We start from the raw sequence: 22,181 nt of genomic DNA, 5'->3' as shown, positions 1-22,181 counted from the left end.
ATGCTCAGTCTAGAGGCGCCAAGTGGATAGTGCCGCGCGGTCCAACCTCTGGGTCACTGCATCCACTACAAGACAGACGTGGACCTAAAATGTCCCGGACCACCGAAGCCCTCCCGACCCGTCGGCCACTGTGTACTCTCGGTGTCCATGCGTCCACAAGACAGGGCTGAGCGGCCCCAAGATATAGCTTATCTCGAAAGAGATACAGCTCAACAGTAAAGGCTATCTCGAAGGAGATACGGCTCAACATGATATGCAATATGCATCATAACTCGTGACATAATAGCATGCATCATATGACATATAACAATGCAGCAAATACTCATGCAACACATATAAGAATGTATACTCAACCAGGATATCTCGGATAGTACTTTCGTACCTCTATCACAGCAAGCCTAGCCTTACGCAACACCGCTAATCAAGTCTAGCACAAGCCTACGCATCAAAAGCATACTCAATCAATACTACCATGCTCGACTAGCAAAACCAGTACTCCCTAGTACTACCAAAGGTTTAGGGTTTACCTTCGTCCGTCGACAGCCCTTTGATGTCGATTGCCTTGAAACTCAGGCGCCGCTACGCTACTACTCCTGGCAGCTCTTGGCTATCGCTCGACCAACAACTAACCCTAGAAACCTTCCAAATCCTCTCAACTATGAGGCAAAACTCAAGAAATTGGCAAGTCAAAATGAGGAAATCCGAGCACTATTTATAGGCCATGTTCGGACGGTCCGAAATGTATGATCGGAGGATCCGATCATGAGCTGTCAAGAGCCAATGGACACGTAGCGTTGTAGTGACCCGTTCCAGAATCACCTACTAATCAAAAACTAAGCATGCAATTAACCTAATCAATTATAATCAGAGATAACAGCGGAAATATGGCCAACAACAATAGTTATACAACCCAATCGAAATCGAAGTCTAGACTAACTCAAAATGAAATATCCAGTACAACCATATCGAATCAAAACAATACCGATAAACTAAACCAACCAGCTACTCAACGTCCTCCTCCTGCTCCTCCTGAGCTGTCCAACCTGAGGCCTGCCCCGTGGGAATGGGGTGTCCAAGAATAAACAAAACCGAGGACGTGAGCGATAAGAACGCCCAGTACAAAAGTATGAGTATACAGACCTATATGAAATGCACATGCTATGATCATGATACCGGGGTAGTCAAGAAACAGGAGTCACAAAAGGATCTCAAAATGCTCAGTCTAGAGGCGCCAAGTGGATAGTGCCGCGCGGTCCAACCTCTGGGTCACTGCATCCACTACAAGACAGACGTGGACCTAAAATGTCCCGGACCACCGAAGCCCTCCCGACCCGTCGGCCACTGTGTACTCTCGGTGTCCATGCGTCCACAAGACAGGGCTGAGCGGCCCCAAGATATAGCTTATCTCGAAAGAGATACAGCTCAACAGTAAAGGCTATCTCGAAGGAGATACGGCTCAACATGATATGCAATATGCATCATAACTCGTGACATAATAGCATGCATCATATGACATATAACAATGCAGCAAATACTCATGCAACACATATAAGAATGTATACTCAACCAGGATATCTCGGATAGTACTTTCGTACCTCTATCACAGCAAGCCTAGCCTTACGCAACACCGCTAATCAAGTCTAGCACAAGCCTACGCATCAAAAGCATACTCAATCAATACTACCATGCTCGACTAGCAAAACCAGTACTCCCTAGTACTACCAAAGGTTTAGGGTTTACCTTCGTCCGTCGACAGCCCTTTGATGTCGATTGCCTTGAAACTCAGGCGCCGCTACGCTACTACTCCTGGCAGCTCTTGGCCTATCGCTCGACCAACAACTAACCCTAGAAACCTTCCAAATCCTCTCAACTATGAGGCAAAACTCAAGAAATTGGCAAGTCAAAATGAGGAAATCCGAGCACTATTTATAGGCCATGTTCGGATCCTCCGAACAACACTTCGGAACGTCCGAACGCTACGTGTCCATTGGCTCTTGACAGCTCATGATCGGATCCTCCGATCATACATTTCGGACCGTCGATCATTAGGTGTCAAGAGTTGATCGACACGTGGGAGTTCGGAAGGTCCGAAGTGGGTTCGGTGGATCCGATCATTAGGTGTCAAGAGCAGCTGGACACGTGCATGTTCGGACGGTCCGAAGTGTATGATCGGAGGATCCGATCATGAGCTGTCAAGAGCCAATGGACACGTAGCGTTCGGACGTTCCGAAGTGGTGTTCGGAGGATCCGAACATGGCCTATAAATAGTGCTCGGATTTCCTCATTTTGACTTGCCAATTTCTTGAGTTTTGCCTCATAGTTGAGAGGATTTGGAAGGTTTCTAGGGTTAGTTGTTGGTCGAGCGATAGCCAAGAGCTGCCAGGAGTAGTAGCGTAGCGGCGCCTGAGTTTCAAGGCAATCGACATCAAAGGGCTGTCGACGGACGAAGGTAAACCCTAAACCTTTGGTAGTACTAGGGAGTACTGGTTTTGCTAGTCGAGCATGGTAGTATTGATTGAGTATGCTTTTGATGCGTAGGCTTGTGCTAGACTTGATTAGCGGTGTTGCGTAAGGCTAGGCTTGCTGTGATAGAGGTACGAAAGTACTATCCGAGATATCCTGGTTGAGTATACATTCTTATATGTGTTGCATGAGTATTTGCTGCATTGTTATATGTCATATGATGCATGCTATTATGTCACGAGTTATGATGCATATTGCATATCATGTTGAGCCGTATCTCCTTCGAGATAGCCTTTACTGTTGAGCTGTATCTCTTTCGCGTTCCAGAATCACCTACTAATCAAAAACTAAGCATGCAATTAACCTAATTAACAATAATCAGAGATAACAGCGGAAAAGTCAACAACTATAATGGTTATACAACCCAATCGAAGTCTAGAATAACTCAAAATAAAAATATTCGGTACAACCATATCGAATCAAAACAATACCGCTAAACTAAACCAACCAGATACTCAACGTCCTCCTCCTGCTCCTCCTGAGCTGTCCAACCTGAGGCCTGCCCCGAGGGAATGGGGTGTCCAAGAATAAACAAAACCGAGGACGTGAGCGATAAGAACGCCCAGTACAAAAGTATGAGTATACAGACCTATATGAAATGCACATGCTATGATCATGATACCGGGGTAGTCAAGAAACAGGAATCACAAAAGGATCTCAACAATGCTCAGTCTAGAGGCACCAAGTGGATAGTGCCGCGCGGTCCAACCTCTGGGTCACTGCATCCACTACAAGACAGACGTGGACCTAAAATGTCCCGGACCACCGAAGCCCTCCCGACCCGTCGGCCACTGTGTACTCTCGGTGTCCATGCGTCCACAAGACAGGGCTGAGCGGCCCCAAGATATAGCTTATCTCGAAAGAGATACAGCTCAACAGTAAAGGCTATCTCGAAGAAGAATACGGCTCAACATGAAATGCAACGTGCAGTAATAAACGTGACATAATAGCATGCATCATATGACATATATCAATGCACCACATAATCATGCAACACATATATGAATGTATACTCAACCAGGATATCTCGGATAGTACTTTCGTACCTCTATCACAGTAATCCTAATCCACTGGAACCACCAGACAACAGGTCTAATCCAAGCCTATTCATCAAGTGAAAACCATCACTAAACTTATCTACCAGACTTAACTAGATAATCCTGAGATAAATACTGATAAAATTCCAAACCTTCGTCCGTCGCTAGCCCGCTGATGCCGCTAGCTCCCAACTAGAGCACAGCTCTGCTACAAGACCAGCAGCTCCCCGCTAGTGCCCAAATCTCGGAACACGACTAGAACCTGTCAGAAACGACTGAAATGCTATGGAATTCTCTGAATTGGCGAGTCAAAATGAGGAAATCCGACCACTATTTATAGGCCATGTTCGGATCCTCCGAACACCACTTCGGAACGTCCGAACGCTACGTGTCCATTGGCTCTTGACAGCTCATGATCGGATCCTCCGATCATACACTTCGGACCGTCCGAACATGCACGTGTCCAGCTGCTCTTGACACCTCATGATCGGATCCACCGAACCTACACTTCGGAACGTCCGAACTCCCACGTGTCGATCAACTCTTGACACCTAATGATCGGATCCACCGAACTCACTTCGGACCTTCCGAACTCTTCGGTGCTTCCGAACCATCTTCGGACCTTCCGATCATGATTAATCACCATTAATCCGTTAATTACCCAATTCGGCATTCGGGCTACTACATTCTCCCCCCCTTAAAAGATTTCGTCCTCGAAATCAGGCTTAGAGAATGAACAAAACGAAATAACAACATCATTACCCTCAAAATCTAAGGGACAACCCATCACTAGACGCTTGGCTAAAACCGAATGACCCATCGGAGTAGAAACAGAAAGAATGACATCTAGAGAAACATGCGGTAACTTATGACGCTTAACTCAAAAACTAAGCATGCAATTAACCTAATCAATTATAATCAGAGATAACAGCGGAAAAGTCAACAACAATACCGATTATACAACCCAATTTGGAATTCGGGCTACTACATTCTCCCCCCCTTAAAAACGATTTCGTCCTCGAAATCTAGGCAAGAGAATAAAACACCATTGTAATACACTGCAAATATTCTTCATTACAACTGTATAACAATTACATCCCAGGCTGATCCTGGTTCAGCGCAAAAACCTGACCTTGGGCACGAGGTCGAAGATTCGAACTACCCACTGCCTGACCCTGTCTCCTCTGCTGAACAGTCGTCTGGGATCCAGAACCAGATCCTGCTCCACCTCGCAGTTGAGGACAATTCTTCTTGATATGACCCATCTCTCCGCACTGAAAACAAGCTCCTGCGGCTACTCGGCATTGCTCCGATGGATGGTTCTTCCCACAATGCACACAAGCATCCTTCTTCTCACCAAAGCGAACATCACCGCTAGACCTTGATCCAGATCCAGAAGAAGAAGAACCAGATTTCTTGAAAGACTGAGGTCGAGGGCTCAAAGTATGCGAAGGTCTAGAAGAAAAAATAGCCCTACCACGCTGGAGACTGATCTCTGCTTGACGACACCGGTTCACCAACCCATCGTAAGAAGTAGGATTATCACAGACAGTGACTCGATCAAAGATCTCCTGGTCCGAACTCTTCGGTGCTTCCGAACCCTCTTCGGTCCGTCCGATCATGACCATAGCCAAAATTACACCTTAAACCTTCTTAATCACCATTACTCCGTTAATTACCCAATTTGGAATTTGGTTTTCATTGACGATATCTTGATCTATTCCCACAGTGTGGAAGAGCATGCCCAACACTTGAGGATTGTGTTGCAGATTCTTCGCGAGAAGCAATTGTATGCTAAGCTGAGTAAGTGCGAGTTCTGGATTGATCGTGTGGTATTCCTTGGTCATGTGATTTCCAAGGAAGGAGTTTCTGTGGATCCCAGCAAGATTGAAGCAGTGCTGAATTGGTCACGTCCGACGACGGTGGCTGAGATCCGTAGTTTTCTAGGTCTGGCAGGGTATTATCGTCGCTTCATCGTGAATTTCTCTCAGATAGCCAGACCATTGACGCAACTTACTCGGAGGGATGTTCCATTTGAGTGGTCATCCGAGTGCGAAGATAGTTTCAGAGAGCTTCGTCGACTTCTAGACTTCGATTGGGTTGTATAATCGGTATTGTTGTTGACTTTTCCGCTGTTATCTCTGATTATTGTTAATTAGGTTGATTGCATGCTTAGTTCTTGATTAGTAGGTGATTCTGGAACGGGTCACTCTCTATCACAGTAATCCTAATCCACTGGAACCACCAGACAACAGGTCTAATCCAAGCCTATTCATCAAGTGAAAACCATCACTAAACTTATCTACCAGACTTGACTAGATAATCCTGAGATAAATACTGATAAAATTCCAAACCTTCGTCCGTCGCTAGCCCGCTGATGCCGCTAGCTCCCAACTAGAGCACAGCTCTGCTACAAGACCAGCAGCTCCCCGCTAGTGCCCAAATCTCGGAACAAGACTAGAACCTGTCAGAAACGACTGAAATGCTATGGAATTCTCTGAATTGGCGAGTCAAAATGAGGAAAATCCGACCACTATTTATAGGCCATGTTCGGATCCTCCGAACACCACTTCGGAACGTCCGAACGCTACGTGTCCATCGGCTCTTGACAGCTCATGATCGGATCCTCCGATCATACACTTCGGACCGTCCGAACTTGCACGTGTCCAGCTGCTCTTGACACCTCATGATCGGATCCACCGAACCCACTTCGGACCTTCCGAACTCCCACGTGTCGATCAACTCTTGACACCTAATGATCGGATCCACCGAACTCACTTCGGACCTTACGAACTCTTCGGTGCTTCCGAACCATCTTCGGTCCGTCCGATCATGACCCAAATTGGGTAATTAACGGAGTAATGGTGATTAAGAAGGTTTAAGGTGTAATTTTGGCTATGGTCATGATCGGACGGACCGAAGAGGGTTCGGAAGCACCGAAGAGTTCGGACGATCCGAAGTGTAGTTCGGTGAATCCGATCATAGGTGTCAAGTGTTGATCGACACGTCATTTTCCATGCATGTTCGGACGGTCCGAAATGTATGATCGGAGGATCCGATCATGAGCTGTCAAGAGCCAATGGACACGTAGCGTTCGGACGTTCCGAAGTGTTGTTCGGAGGATCCGAACATGGCCTATAAATAGTGCTCGGATTTCCTCATTTTGACTTGCCAATTTCTTGAGTTTTGCCTCATAGTTGAGAGGATTTGGAAGGTTTCTAGGGTTAGTTGTTGGTCGAGCGATAGCCAAGAGCTGCCAGGAGTAGTAGCGTAGCGGCGCCTGAGTTTCAAGGCAATCGACATCAAAGGGCTGTCGACGGACGAAGGTAAACCCTAAACCTTTGGTAGTACTAGGGAGTACTGGTTTTGCTAGTCGAGCATGGTAGTATTGATTGAGTATGCTTTTGATGCGTAGGCTTGTGCTAGACTTGATTAGCGGTGTTGCGTAAGGCTAGGCTTGCTGTGATAGAGGTACGAAAGTACTATCCGAGATATCCTGGTTGAGTATACATTCTTATATGTGTTGCATGAGTATTTGCTGCATTGTTATATGTCATATGATGCATGCTATTATGTCACGAGTTATGATGCATATTGCATATCATGTTGAGCCGTATCTCCTTCGAGATAGCCTTTACTGTTGAGCTGTATCTCTTTCGAGATAAGCTATATCTTGGGGCCGCTCAGCCCTGTCTTGTGGACGCATGGACACCGAGAGTACACAGTGGCCGACGGGTCGGGAGGGCTTCGGTGGTCCGGGACATTTTAGGTCCACGTCTGTCTTGTAGTGGATGCAGTGACCCAGAGGTTGGACCGCGCGGCACTATCCACTTGGCGCCTCTAGACTGAGCATTTTGAGATCCTTTGTGATTCCTGTTTCTTGACTACCCTGGTATCATATCATAGCATGTGCATTTCATATAGGTTTGTATACTCATACTTTTGTACTGGGCGTTCTTATCGCTCACGTCCTCGGTTTTGTTTATTCTTGGACACCCCATTCCCTACGGGGCAGGCCTCAGGTTGGATGGCTCAGGAGGAGCAGGAGGAGGACGTTGAGTAGCTGGTTGGTTTAGTTTTCAGTGTTTTCCATTTGATTCGATATGGTTGTACTGGATATTTCATTTTGAGTTAGTCTAGACTTCGATTTCGATTGGGTTGTATAACTATTGTTGTTGGCCATATTTCCGCTGTTATCTCTGATTATAATTGATTAGGTTAATTGCATGCTTAGTTTTTGATTAGTAGGTGATTCTGGAACGGGTCACTACATTTATGATCGGAGGATCCGATCATGAGCTGTCAAGAGCCAATGGACACGTAGCGTTCGGACGTTCCGAAGTGGTGTTCGGAGGATCCGAACATGGCCTATAAATAGTGGTCGGATTTCCTCATTTGGACTCGCCAATTCAGAGAATTCCATAGCATTTCAGTCGTTTCTGACAGGTTCTAGTCTTGTTCCGAGATTTGGGCACTAGCGGGGAGCTGCTGGTCTTGTAGCAGAGCTGTGCTCTAGTTGGGAGCTAGCGGCATCAGCGGGCTAGCGACGGACGAAGGCTTGGATTAGACCTGTTGTCTGGTGGTTCCAGTGGATTAGGATTACTGTGATAGAGGTACGAAAGTACTATCCGAGATATCCTGGTTGAGTATACATTCTTATATGTGTTGCATGATTATGTGATGCATTGATATATGTCATATAATGCATGCTATTATGTCACGTTTATTACTGCACGTTGCATTTCATGTTGAGCCGTATTCTTCTTCGAGATAGCCTTTACTGTTGAGCTGTATCTCTTTCGAGATAAGCTATATCTTGGGGCCGCTCAGCCCTGTCTTGTGGACGCATGGACACCGAGAGTACACAGTGGCCGACGGGTCGGGAGGGCTTCGGTGGTCCGGGACATTTTAGGTCCACGTCTGTCTTGTAGTGGATGCAGTGACCCAGAGGTTGGACCGCGCGGCACTATCCACTTGGCGCCTCTAGACTGAGCATTTTGAGATCCTTTGTGATTCCTGTTTCTTGACTACCCCGGTATCATGATCATAGCATGTGCATTTCATATAGGTCTGTATACTCATACTTTTGTACTGGGCGTTCTTATCGCTCACGTCCTCGGTTTTGTTTATTCTTGGACACCCCATTCCCTCGGGGCAGGCCTCAGGTTGGACAGCTCAGGAGGAGCAGGAGGAGGACGTTGAGTATCTGGTTGGTTTAGTTTATCGGTATTGTTTTGATTCGATATGGTTGTATTGGATATTTTATTTTGAGTTATTCTAGACTTAGATTGCGTTGTATAATCGGTATTGTTGTTGACTTTTCCGCTGTTATCTCTGATTATTGTTAATTAGGTTAATTGCATGCTTAGTTTTTGATTAGTAGGTGATTCTGGAACGGGTCACTACATAATAGCATGCATCATATGACATATATCAATGCACCACATAATCATGCAACACATATAAGAATGTATACTCAACCAGGATATCTCGGATAGTACTTTCGTACCTCTATCACAGTAATCCTAATCCACTGGAACCACCAGACAACAGGTCTAATCCAAGCCTTCGTCCGTCGCTAGCCCGCTGATGCCGCTAGCTCCCAACTAGAGCACAGCTCTGCTACAAGACCAGCAGCTCCCCGCTAGTGCCCAAATCTCGGAACAAGACTAGAACCTGTCAGAAACGACTGAAATGCTATGGAATTCTCTGAATTGGCGAGTCAAAATGAGGAAATCCGACCACTATTTATAGGCCATGTTCGGATCCTCCGAACACCACTTCGGAACGTCCGAACGCTACGTGTCCATTGGCTCTTGACAGCTCATGATCGGATCCTCCGATCATACACTTCGGACCGTCCGAACATGCACGTGTCCAGCTGCTCTTGACACCTAATGATCGGATCCACCGAACCCACTTCGGACCTTCCGAACTCCCACGCGTCGATCAACTCTTGACACCTAATGATCGGATCCACCGAACTCACTTCGGACCTTACGAACTCTTCGGTGCTTCCGAACCATCTTCGGTCCGTCCGATCATGACTCGGTCAAAATTACACATTAAACCTTCTTAATCACCATTACTCCGTTAATTACCCAATTTGGAATTCGGGCTACTACATTCTCCCCCCCTTAAAAACGATTTCGTCCTCGAAATCTAGGCAAGAGAATAAAACACCATTGTAATACACTGCAAATATTCTTCATTACAACTGTATAACAATTACATCCCAGGCTGATCCTGGTTCAGCGCAAAAACCTGACCTTGGGCACGAGGTCGAAGATTCGAACTACCCACTGCCTGACCCTGTCTCCTCTGCTGAACAGTCGTCTGGGATCCAGAACCAGATCCTGCTCCACCTCGCAGTTGAGGACAATTCTTCTTGATATGACCCATCTCTCCGCACTGAAAACAAGCTCCTGCGGCTACTCGGCATTGCTCCGATGGATGGTTCTTCCCACAATGCACACAAGCATCCTTCTTCTCACCAAAGCGAACATCACCGCTAGACCTTGATCCAGATCCAGAAGAAGAAGAACCAGATTTCTTGAAAGACTGAGGTCGAGGGCTCAAAGTATGCGAAGGTCTAGAAGAAAAAATAGCCCTACCACGCTGGAGACTGATCTCTGCTTGACGACACCGGTTCACCAACCCATCGTAAGAAGTAGGATTATCACAGACAGTGACTCGATCAAAGATCTCCTGGTTAAGGCCCTGAAGGAAATGATCGTACTTGGCTTCAGAACTGCCACTGATATGAGGCGCAAAGGGTAACAACTCGAAGAATTTCTGCTGATACTCATCAACAGACATACTACCCTGCTTCAGATTCAGGAGCTCAATCGTCTTGGCCTGGCGAAGGGCTGGAGGAAAGTACAGCTGCATGAACGCTGCACGGAAATCGACCCAAGTCGCTCTACCCTGCGACTGAACTATCGGCGCAGAAGTTGCTTCCAGACAGCTGAAATCTCACGAGGAGAAGTATCCCACTCATGATCTGGAATTGGCAGCTATTGTGTTTGCGCTGAAGATTTGGCGTCATTATTTGTACGGTGTTCAGTTTGAAATCTTTACTGATCATAAGAGTCTGAAATATCTGTTCACTCAGGCTGAGTTGAACATGAGGCAACGTCGTTGGATGGATTTGCTGAAGGATTATGATTGCGAGATCAAGTACCATCCAGGTTCTGCGAATCTCACAGCTGATGCGCTTAGTCGCAAGGTGAGAGCCTCTGCACTTCAGACTTGTGCTATGACTAGTGCCATCCAGGATAGTTGCTCGTTGGGGTTTAACTTCAAGCATCGGAAAGGTATGGAGAGCATTCGTGTTGCTACCATTTTATCTGAGCCCAATTTGTTCACTCGGATTCGAGAAGCTCAGATGTCTGATCTCAAGACTCAGAGATTAGCTCGGTTAGTTGGTGGTGATAGTAATTTCCATTATCAGTCCAATGGTCTTCTGTGCTTATCTAATCGGGTTGTAGTACCAGAGGATGACACTTTGAGGGACGAGATATTGTCTCAGGCGCATCGAAGCAAGTTAAGTGTTCATCCAGGAAGCAACAAGATGTATAGAGACTTGAGGATGCGGTTTTGGTGGAAAGGGATGAAGCGCAGCGTGTATCAGTTTGTCTCCAAGTGTCTAGTTTGCCAACAGGTTAAGACAGAGCACCGTCGACCGGGAGGATTGTTGTTGAACTTACCTATTCCAGAATGGAAGTGGGAGCATATTACGATGGATTTCATTACTCACTTGCCATTATCTTCGAGGAACAGCGATGCTATCTGGGTAGTGGTGGATCGACTCACCAAGTCTGCTCATTTTCTGCCGTATAATCGTGATTTCACTTTCGATCGTATGGCTCGATTGTACATTCAGGAGATTGTACGTTTGCATGGAGTGCCTGTCAGTATTGTTAGTGACAGAGATCCTCGTTTTACCTCACGGTTTTGGGGTAGTTTCCAGTCAGCGTTGGGTACTACACTGAGTCTGAGTACTGCTTATCATCCGGAGACTGACGGTCAATCAGAGAGGACTATCCGTACGCTTGAGGATATGTTGCGAGCCTGTGTTATGGATTTCGGACCCGCTTGGCAGGATCATTTGCCTTTGATTGAGTTCGCGTACAACAACAGCTATCATCGTAGTATTGGTATGGCACCATTTGAGGCGTTGTACGGGCGACGTTGTCGTACTCCATTATTCTGGGATGAAGTCGGGGAACGACAGGTAGAGGGACCGGAGTTAGTCCAGCAGGCTATAGATAAGGTTGCAGTAATCAAGAAGCGGATTAAGACTGCTCAGGATCGACAGGCTAGTTATGCGAACACAAAACGTCGACCTCTTCATTTTCAGCCAGGTGAGAAGGTGTTTCTCCGAGTTTCGCCTTTTCGCAGGATTTTGAGATTTGGTCTCAAGGGTAAGCTGTCTCCGAGATTTATTGGTCCATTCGAGATATTGGAATGTGTGGGAGATTTAGCTTACAGACTTGCGTTGCCGCCGTACCTATCAAGTATTCATGATGTGTTCCACGTATCCTTGTTAAGACGTTATGTAGCAGATGAGTCGCACATCTTACATCCATCTGAAGTTCAACTTGATACGGATTTGTCTTACGTGGAGCGACCAGTTCAGATTCTAGATCGCAAAGATAAGGTGTTGCGGAATAAGATCATTCCTCTTGTCTTAGTGCAGTGGCAGCGTCGAGGCACTGAAGAAGCCACTTGGGAGTTAGAGAGTCGTATGCGTTCGGAGCATCCAGAGCTCTTTTGAGTTGTGCTTTGTATAAGTTTGTGTTTTCAGTTGTAATCATAGTATCAGTTGTATTCAACAACAATTGAGATGTATTAATGATGTTGTTATTTCATTTTGTTCATTCTCTAAGCCTGATTTCGAGGACGAAATCTTTTGAGGGGGGGAGAATGTAGTTCGGTGAATCCGATCATAGGTGTCAAGTGTTGATCGACACGTCATTTTCCATGCATGTTCGGACGGTCCGAAATGTATGATCGGAGGATCCGATCATGAGTTGTCAAGAGCCAATGGACACGTAGCGTTCGGACGTTCCGAAGTGTTGTTCGGAGGATCCGAACATGGCCTATAAATAGTGCTCGGATTTCCTCATTTGATACCACCTGTTGTGGGGACCCGGGCTCTAATTCTTTTTCTTGGGATTAAATGGATTGTTATTAAAAACGTGGGTCAAATTTTTGCTTTTTACATTACATCTAATGTAAACAAACCAGCATGAGTTCTTTATTTAAATACAACATACAAACATCAAATACATGTATTGTTCTGTATGTTTTCCCTAACCAGTAATAAAGGACAGTACATAATAAAAGACGACTACTGGTCCATCTGCTACGCCCGAGATCTCCACGCTAACACGATCATCTCTGTCTCGACCCAAATCCTGCCCCACCTGTTGTTATGCACACATACAGACATAACAACAGCCGGAAAACCGGTGAGAACACATCCCAGTATAAACATGTGAACATGCATATAAATACTATAAAACATGAAACATGCTGATATGAATGTCATTCATATAAAATCATGAAATGCGAGCCTAATCATGTCTAGATGCGACTCGACTAAAACTCTAGGGATCCCGGTGTGAATAAGACGATCTATCACCTACCCTCCCAATCGGGGTGACGGTACGTCTTATTCCTAGACTTCGGCCTGATCTGTATCCACGTCTACAATAGGGGGGTGATCTTCCCCTAAGCTGGGATAGAACCGAACGTCTAGAAGTCTGCCTGATCTCCAGACTGTCCTATCTTAATGCATGAATACAAAATCTGTAAACAAGCATAATCATCTAATGCAATGTAACATGATCTGTAAACAAAGCATAATAAGAATTGAATACAAGTTCTAATAATCATCTAATGCAATGTAACATGATCTGTAAACAAAGCATAGCGAGATTTGCATACAAGATCTATAAACAAATCTATAATAATACCTATATCAAGATATAAACAATAAAACTCGTATGTGATTTTGGTTGGGAAACTCAAATGTGATCTCATTTGAGTCGTGATTCCCCAAAACAAAGCATGTAGTATACCTTTCGTCGTAGAATTGCTGTTACAGTCGTGAAGATGAATCTGCAATAGAAATGACTCTTAACACTTCTACTTCTACTGAGAGCTCGTAGGAATGACTCTAAACTGAGACCTCGCGTCTCTATTTATAGACAATGATCGGAAGATCCGATCCACTTCGGACGCTCCGATCTGACACACTTCGGACGCTCCGAACTCACTTCGGACGTTCCGAATCCTGCATGTCTTCCACGTCTCTAGCCAACTGTCTCGGATGATCCGAACTACGATCGGTCGATCCGAACTCTGCATGCCATCCATGTGTCCAGCCACCTGGCTCGGACGCTCCGAACGCCGATCGGACGATCCGAACGCATCGGACGATCCGATCCTGGTTCGGTCCTTCTGGTCTCACCGAAATATAAATAATCCAACATTCTCGATATCGGTCAATCTAATCTCAATAGATATCATTTCTTATTTCTTATGGTTATGTACAATCTTCACAACATATCTATGAATTCGTACATGTCAATCATTGCTCTGGGCATTACATTTCTCCCCCTCTAAGACAGAAGTTCGTCCTCGAACTGAAGTAACCATACAAAGTATCTAAAACAGTTTGATAATCTAAAACTGAATACATACTCATATCATATAAATAACTCGGGGTGTTTCTGCCTCATGTTTTCTTCCGTTTCCCACGTCGCTTCCTCAATGCCATGTCGACTCCACTGAACTTTCACAAGTGGAATGGTCTTCGTTCTGAGCTGTTTGTCCTTTCGATCAAGAATCTGTATCGGTCGTTCTATATAGCTCAAGGTTTGATCAAGTTCAGCTTCGTTCGGTTGAATAACATGAGAAACATCTGGCATATATCTGCGTAACATTGATATATGAAATACGTCATGTATTCCGGATAAAGAAGGAGGAAGAGCAAGTCGATAAGCTCGATCGCCAATCTTTTCAAGAATCTCGTACGGACCAATGTATCGAGGAGATAGCTTCCCACGTTTGCCAAATCGCACAACGCCTCTAAAAGGAGAAATTTTCAAGAATACCCTATCTCCTACCTCAAATACTAACGGTCTACGTCTGATATTGGCGTACTTTGCTTGCCTATTCTGTGCTGTCTTCATTCTTTTCTGAATAACCTTTACCTTCTCAATCATGTCACGAATCATATCTGGCCCAAGTTCTGGTACTTCTGAAACATCATCCCAATATAGCGGAGATCTGCACCTCTTGCCATACAAAGCTTCAAACGGTGCCATCTCAATGCTTGTTTGATAGCTATTATTGTACGAGAATTCGCAAAGAGGTAGGGAATCTTGCCAACTAATGCCAAAATCTAGCACGACGGCTCTCAACATATCCTCTAATGTCTGGATAGTCCGTTCTGACTGTCCGTCTGTCTGAGGATGGTAAGCAGTACTCAGGTGTAATGTCGTACCTAAGGCCTGCTGTAAACTGTGCCAGAAGTGAGAAGTGAATCGTGGATCACGATCTGATACGATGGACTTCGGCACTCCATGTAATCTGACTACCTCTCGAATATAAATCTCCGCCATCTGATCCTGTCTATACGTCATTTTGTATGGAATGAAGCACGCAGATTTGGTCAGTCTGTCAATAATGACCCAAATCGCATCGCAGCCTCTGGATGATCGAGGTAACTTCGTCACAAAATCCATGGAAATGTGGTCCCATTTCCATTCTGGAATAGATAAACTCTGAAGTAAACCCCCCGGCTTCTTCCTCTCGGCCTTCACCTGTTGGCAGTTCAAGCATTTAGACACAAATTCGGCAATGTCTGACTTCATTTGCTTCCACCAGAACTGTGTCTTCAAGTCATTGTACATCTTTCTGCCACCAGGATTGATGCTGAACCGACTACAATGTGCCTTCGTCAGAATCTGCTGTCTCAAATCTGCAACATCTGGCACAACTAGACGGTTATTCACGTACAACACATGATCTCGTACCTGATATTCTGATACATGCCCTGATCTGACCATTTGGATTGATCTTTGCACATTCTGATCAGTTCTTTGTGCTTCCTTAATCCTCATAATCAAATTGGGCTCAACTTGGATCGTAAAAAGTCGTAGTGGCTTACTATCTGTATCAAATTCTAATCCAGATGTACAGCAATTTTCAACTAACTTGTTAACACCTATCGTCGATAGGGACAATGAACATACCTTACGACTCAAGGCATCTGCTGCTGCATTTGACTTACCTGGATAATATTTGATTTCACAGTCAAAGTCTTTCAGAAGATCTAGCCATCTACGTTGCCTCATATTCAATTCTGATTGAGAAAATAGGTACTTTAAGCTCTTGTGATCGGAAAAGATCTCAAATTTCTCGCCATAGAGATAATGACGCCAAATCTTTAATGCAAACACGATAGCCGCCAATTCAAGATCATGAATGGGGTATCGAACTTCATGTGGCTTCAATTGTCTCGAGGCGTATGCGATCACATGACCTCGCTGCATAAGGACACATCCCAAACCTCTATGAGAAGCATCACAATATACAACAAAATCACCTGTACCTGAAGGTATCGTCAATACTCTGATACCATAAATGTAGTGACCCGTTCCAGAATCACCTACTAATCAAAAACTAAGCATGCAATTAACCTAATTAACAATAATCAGAGATAACAGCGGAAAAGTCAACAACTATAATGGTTATACAACCCAATCGAAGTCTAGAATAACTCAAAATAAAAATATTCGGTACAACCATATCGAATCAAAACAATACCGCTAAACTAAACCAACCAGATACTCAACGTCCTCCTCCTGCTCCTCCTGAGCTGTCCAACCTGAGGCCTGCCCCGAGGGAATGGGGTGTCCAAGAATAAACAAAACCGAGGACGTGAGCGATAAGAACGCCCAGTACAAAAGTATGAGTATACAGACCTATATGAAATGCACATGCTATGATCATGATACCGGGGTAGTCAAGAAACAGGAGTCACAAAAGGATCTCAACAATGCTCAGTCTAGAGGCGCCAAGTGGATAGTGCCGCGCGGTACACCTCTGGGTCACTGCATCCACTACAAGACAGACGTGGACCTAAAATGTCCCGGACCACCGAAGCCCTCCCGACCCGTCGGCCACTGTGTACTCTCGGTGTCCATGCGTCCACAAGACAGGGCTGAGCGGCCCCAAGATATAGCTTATCTCGAAAGAGATACAGCTCAACAGTAAAGGCTATCTCGAAGAAGATACGGCTCAACATGAAATGCAACGTGCAGTAATAAACGTGACATAATAGCATGCATTATATGACATATATCAATGCATCACATAATCATGCAACACATATAAGAATGTATACTCAACCAGGATATCTCGGATAGTACTTTCGTACCTCTATCACAGTAATCCTAATCCACTGGAACCACCAGACAACAGGTCTAATCCAAGCCTATTCATCAAGTGAAAACCATCACTAAACTTATCTACCAGACTTAACTAGATAATCCTGAGATAAATACTGATAAAATTCCAAACCTTCGTCCGTCGCTAGCCCGCTGATGCCGCTAGCTCCCGACTAGAGCACAGCTCTGCTACAAGACCAGCAGCTCCCCGCTAGTGCCCAAATCTCGGAACACGACTAGAACCTGTCAGAAACGACTGAAATGCTATGGAATTCTCTGAATTGGCGAGTCAAAATGAGGAAATCCGACCACTATTTATAGGCCATGTTCGGATCCTCCGAACACCACTTCGGAACGTCCGAACGCTACGTGTCCATTGGCTCTTGACAGCTCATGATCGGATCCTCCGATCATACACTTCGGACCGTCCGAACATGCACGTGTCCAGCTGCTCTTGACACCTCATGATCGGATCCACCGAACCTACACTTCGGAACGTCCGAACTCCCACGTGTCGATCAACTCTTGACACCTAATGATCGGATCCACCGAACTCACTTCGGAAATGTAGTGACCCGTTCCAGAATCACCTACTAATCAAGAACTAAGCATGCAATTAACCTAATAAACAATAATCAGAGATAACAGCGGAAAAGTCAACAACAATACCGATTATACAACCCAATCTAAGTCTAGAATAACTCAAAATAAAATATCCAATACAACCATATCGAATCAAAACAATACCGATAAACTAAACCAACCAGATACTCAACGTCCTCCTCCTGCTCCTCCTGAGCTGTCCAACCTGAGGCCTGCCCCGAGGGAATGGGGTGTCCAAGAATAAACAAAACCGAGGACGTGAGCGATAAGAACGCCCAGTACAAAAGTATGAGTATACAGACCTATATGAAATGCACATGCTATGATCATGATACCGGGGTAGTCAAGAAACAGGAATCACAAAGGATCTCAAAATGCTCAGTCTAGAGGCGCCAAGTGGATAGTGCCGCGCGGTCCAACCTCTGGGTCACTGCATCCACTACAAGACAGACGTGGACCTAAAATGTCCCGGACCACCGAAGCCCTCCCGACCCGTCGGCCACTGTGTACTCTCGGTGTCCATGCGTCCACAAGACAGGGCTGAGCGGCCCCAAGATATAGCTTATCTCGAAAGAGATACAGCTCAACAGTAAAGGCTATCTCGAAGAAGAATACGGCTCAACATGAAATGCAACGTGCAGTAATAAACGTGACATAATAGCATGCATTATATGACATATATCAATGCATCACATAATCATGCAACACATATAAGAATGTATACTCAACCAGGATATCTCGGATAGTACTTTCGTACCTCTATCACAGTAATCCTAATCCACTGGAACCACCAGACAACAGGTCTAATCCAAGCCTTCGTCCGTCGCTAGCCCGCTGATGCCGCTAGCTCCCAACTAGAGCACAGCTCTGCTACAAGACCAGCAGCTCCCCGCTAGTGCCCAAATCTCGGAACAAGACTAGAACCTGTCAGAAACGACTGAAATGCTATGGAATTCTCTGAATTGGCGAGTCCAAATGAGGAAATCCGACCACTATTTATAGGCCATGTTCGGATCCTCCGAACACCACTTCGGAACGTCCGAACACTACGTGTCCATTGGCTCTTGACAGCTCATGATCGGATCCTCCGATCATACACTTCGGACCGTCCGAACATGCACGTGTCCAGCTGCTCTTGACACCTAATGATCGGATCCACCGAACCCACTTCGGACCTTCCGAACTCCCACGTGTCGATCAACTCTTGACACCTAATGATCGGATCCACCGAACTCACTTCGGACCTTACGAACTCTTCGGTGCTTCCGAACCATCTTCGGTCCGTCCGATCATGACTCGGTCAAAATTACACATTAAACCTTCTTAATCACCATTACTCCGTTAATTACCCAATTTGGAATTCGGGCTACTACATATTATGTCACGGTAATTAACAATAATCAGAGATAACAGCGGAAAAGTCAACAACTATAATGGTTATACAACCCAATCGAAGTCTAGAATAACTCAAAATAAAAATATTCGGTACAACCATATCGAATCAAAACAATACCGCTAAACTAAACCAACCAGATACTCAACGTCCTCCTCCTGCTCCTCCTGAGCTGTCCAACCTGAGGCCTGCCCCGAGGGAATGGGGTGTCCAAGAATAAACAAAACCGAGGACGTGAGCGATAAGAACGCCCAGTACAAAAGTATGAGTATACAGACCTATATGAAATGCACATGCTATGATCATGATACCGGGGTAGTCAAGAAACAGGAATCACAAAAGGATCTCAACAATGCTCAGTCTAGAGGCGCCAAGTGGATAGTGCCGCGCGGTCCAACCTCTGGGTCACTGCATCCACTACAAGACAGACGTGGACCTAAAATGTCCCGGACCACCGAAGCCCTCCCGACCCGTCGGCCACTGTGTACTCTCGGTGTCCATGCGTCCACAAGACAGGGCTGAGCGGCCCCAAGATATAGCTTATCTCGAAAGAGATACAGCTCAACAGTAAAGGCTATCTCGAAGAAGAATACGGCTCAACATGAAATGCAACGTGCAGTAATAAACGTGACATAATAGCATGCATCATATGACATATATCAATGCACCACATAATCATGCAACACATATATGAATGTATACTCAACCAGGATATCTCGGATAGTACTTTCGTACCTCTATCACAGTAATCCTAATCCACTGGAACCACCAGACAACAGGTCTAATCCAAGCCTATTCATCAAGTGAAAACCATCACTAAACTTATCTACCAGACTTAACTAGATAATCCTGAGATAAATACTGATAAAATTCCAAACCTTCGTCCGTCGCTAGCCCGCTGATGCCGCTAGCTCCCAACTAGAGCACAGCTCTGCTACAAGACCAGGAGCTCCCCGCTAGTGCCCAAATCTCGGAACACGACTAGAACCTGTCAGAAACGACTGAAATGCTATGGAATTCTCTGAATTGGCGAGTCAAAATGAGGAAATCCGACCACTATTTATAGGCCATGTTCGGATCCTCCGAACACCACTTCGGAACGTCCGAACGCTACGTGTCCATTGGCTCTTGACAGCTCATGATCGGATCCTCCGATCATACACTTCGGACCGTCCGAACATGCACGTGTCCAGCTGCTCTTGACACCTCATGATCGGATCCACCGAACCTACACTTCGGAACGTCCGAACTCCCACGTGTCGATCAACTCTTGACACCTAATGATCGGATCCACCGAACTCACTTCGGACCTTCCGAACTCTTCGGTGCTTCCGAACCATCTTCGGACCTTCCGATCATGATTAATCACCATTAATCCGTTAATTACCCAATTCGGCATTCGGGCTACTACATTCTCCCCCCCTTAAAAGATTTCGTCCTCGAAATCAGGCTTAGAGAATGAACAAAACGAAATAACAACATCATTACCCTCAAAATCTAAGGGACAACCCATCACTAGACGCTTGGCTAAAACCGAATGACCCATCGGAGTAGAAACAGAAAGAATGACATCTAGAGAAACATGCGGTAACTTATGACGCTTAACAAATCGTCCTGGTCACCCCAACGACCTACACTTCCCTGACTACTCTCATCACCAAAGTGGTCAGCCATTGCTACAACATAGAATAGGGAAACTAGTAAATTGGTCAACGGAATTCCCAAAACAGAAATCTATTCCCAAAATCGTATGCATGCTCTGATACCATAAATGTAGTGACCCGTGGGAGTTCGGAAGGTCCGAAGTGGGTTCGGTGGATCCGATCATTAGGTGTCAAGAGCAGCTGGACACGTGCATGTTCGGACGGTCCGAAGTGTATGATCGGAGGATCCGATCATGAGCTGTCAAGAGCCAATGGACACGTAGCGTTCGGACGTTCCGAAGTGGTGTTCGGAGGATCCGAACATGGCCTATAAATAGTGGTCGGATTTCCTCATTTTGACTCGCCAATTCAGAGAATTCCATAGCATTTCAGTCGTTTCTGACAGGTTCTAGTCTTGTTCCGAGATTTGGGCACTAGCGGGGAGCTGCTGGTCTTGTAGCAGAGCTGTGCTCTAGTTGGGAGCTAGCGGCATCAGCGGGCTAGCGACGGACGAAGGCTTGGATTAGACCTGTTGTCTGGTGGTTCCAGTGGATTAGGATTACTGTGATAGAGGTACGAAAGTACTATCCGAGATATCCTGGTTGAGTATACATTCTTATATGTGTTGCATGATTATGTGGTGCATTGATATATGTCATATGATGCATGCTATTATGTCACGGTTATTACTGCACGTTGCATTTCATGTTGAGCCGTATTCTTCTTCGAGATAGCCTTTACTGTTGAGCTGTATCTCTTTCGAGATAAGCTATATCTTGGGGCCGCTCAGCCCTGTCTTGTGGACGCATGGACACCGAGAGTACACAGTGGCCGACGGGTCGGGAGGGCTTCGGTGGTCCGGGACATTTTAGGTCCACGTCTGTCTTGTAGTGGATGCAGTGACCCAGAGGTTGGACCGCGCGGCACTATCCACTTGGCGCCTCTAGACTGAGCATTTTGAGATCCTTTGTGATTCCTGTTTCTTGACTACCCCGGTATCATGATCATAGCATGTGCATTTCATATAGGTCTGTATACTCATACTTTTGTACTGGGCGTTCTTATCGCTCACGTCCTCGGTTTTGTTTATTCTTGGACACCCCATTCCCTCGGGGCAGGCCTCAGGTTGGACAGCTCAGGAGGAGCAGGAGGAGGACGTTGAGTATCTGGTTGGTTTAGTTTATCGGTATTGTTTTGATTCGATATGGTTGTATTGGATATTTTATTTTGAGTTATTCTAGACTTAGATTGGGTTGTATAATCGGTATTGTTGTTGACTTTTCCGCTGTTATCTCTGATTATTGTTAATTAGGTTAATTGCATGCTTAGTTTTTGATTAGTAGGTGATTCTGGAACGGGTCACTACATTTATGGTATCAGAGCATGCATACGATTTTGGGATATAGATTTCTGTTTTGGGAATTCCGTTGACCAATTTACTAGTTTCCCTATTCTATGTTGTAGCAATGGCTGACCACTTTGGTGATGAGAGTAGTCAGGGAAGTGTAGGTCGTTG

The sequence above is a fragment of the Primulina eburnea genome, unplaced genomic scaffold (genome assembly GCF_022965805.1).
Source record: "Primulina eburnea isolate SZY01 unplaced genomic scaffold, ASM2296580v1 ctg202, whole genome shotgun sequence".
NCBI classification, from domain to species: domain Eukaryota; kingdom Viridiplantae; phylum Streptophyta; class Magnoliopsida; order Lamiales; family Gesneriaceae; genus Primulina; species Primulina eburnea.
The sequence above is the reverse complement of the archived record's forward strand: the minus strand, read 5'-3'. Positions refer to the sequence as shown.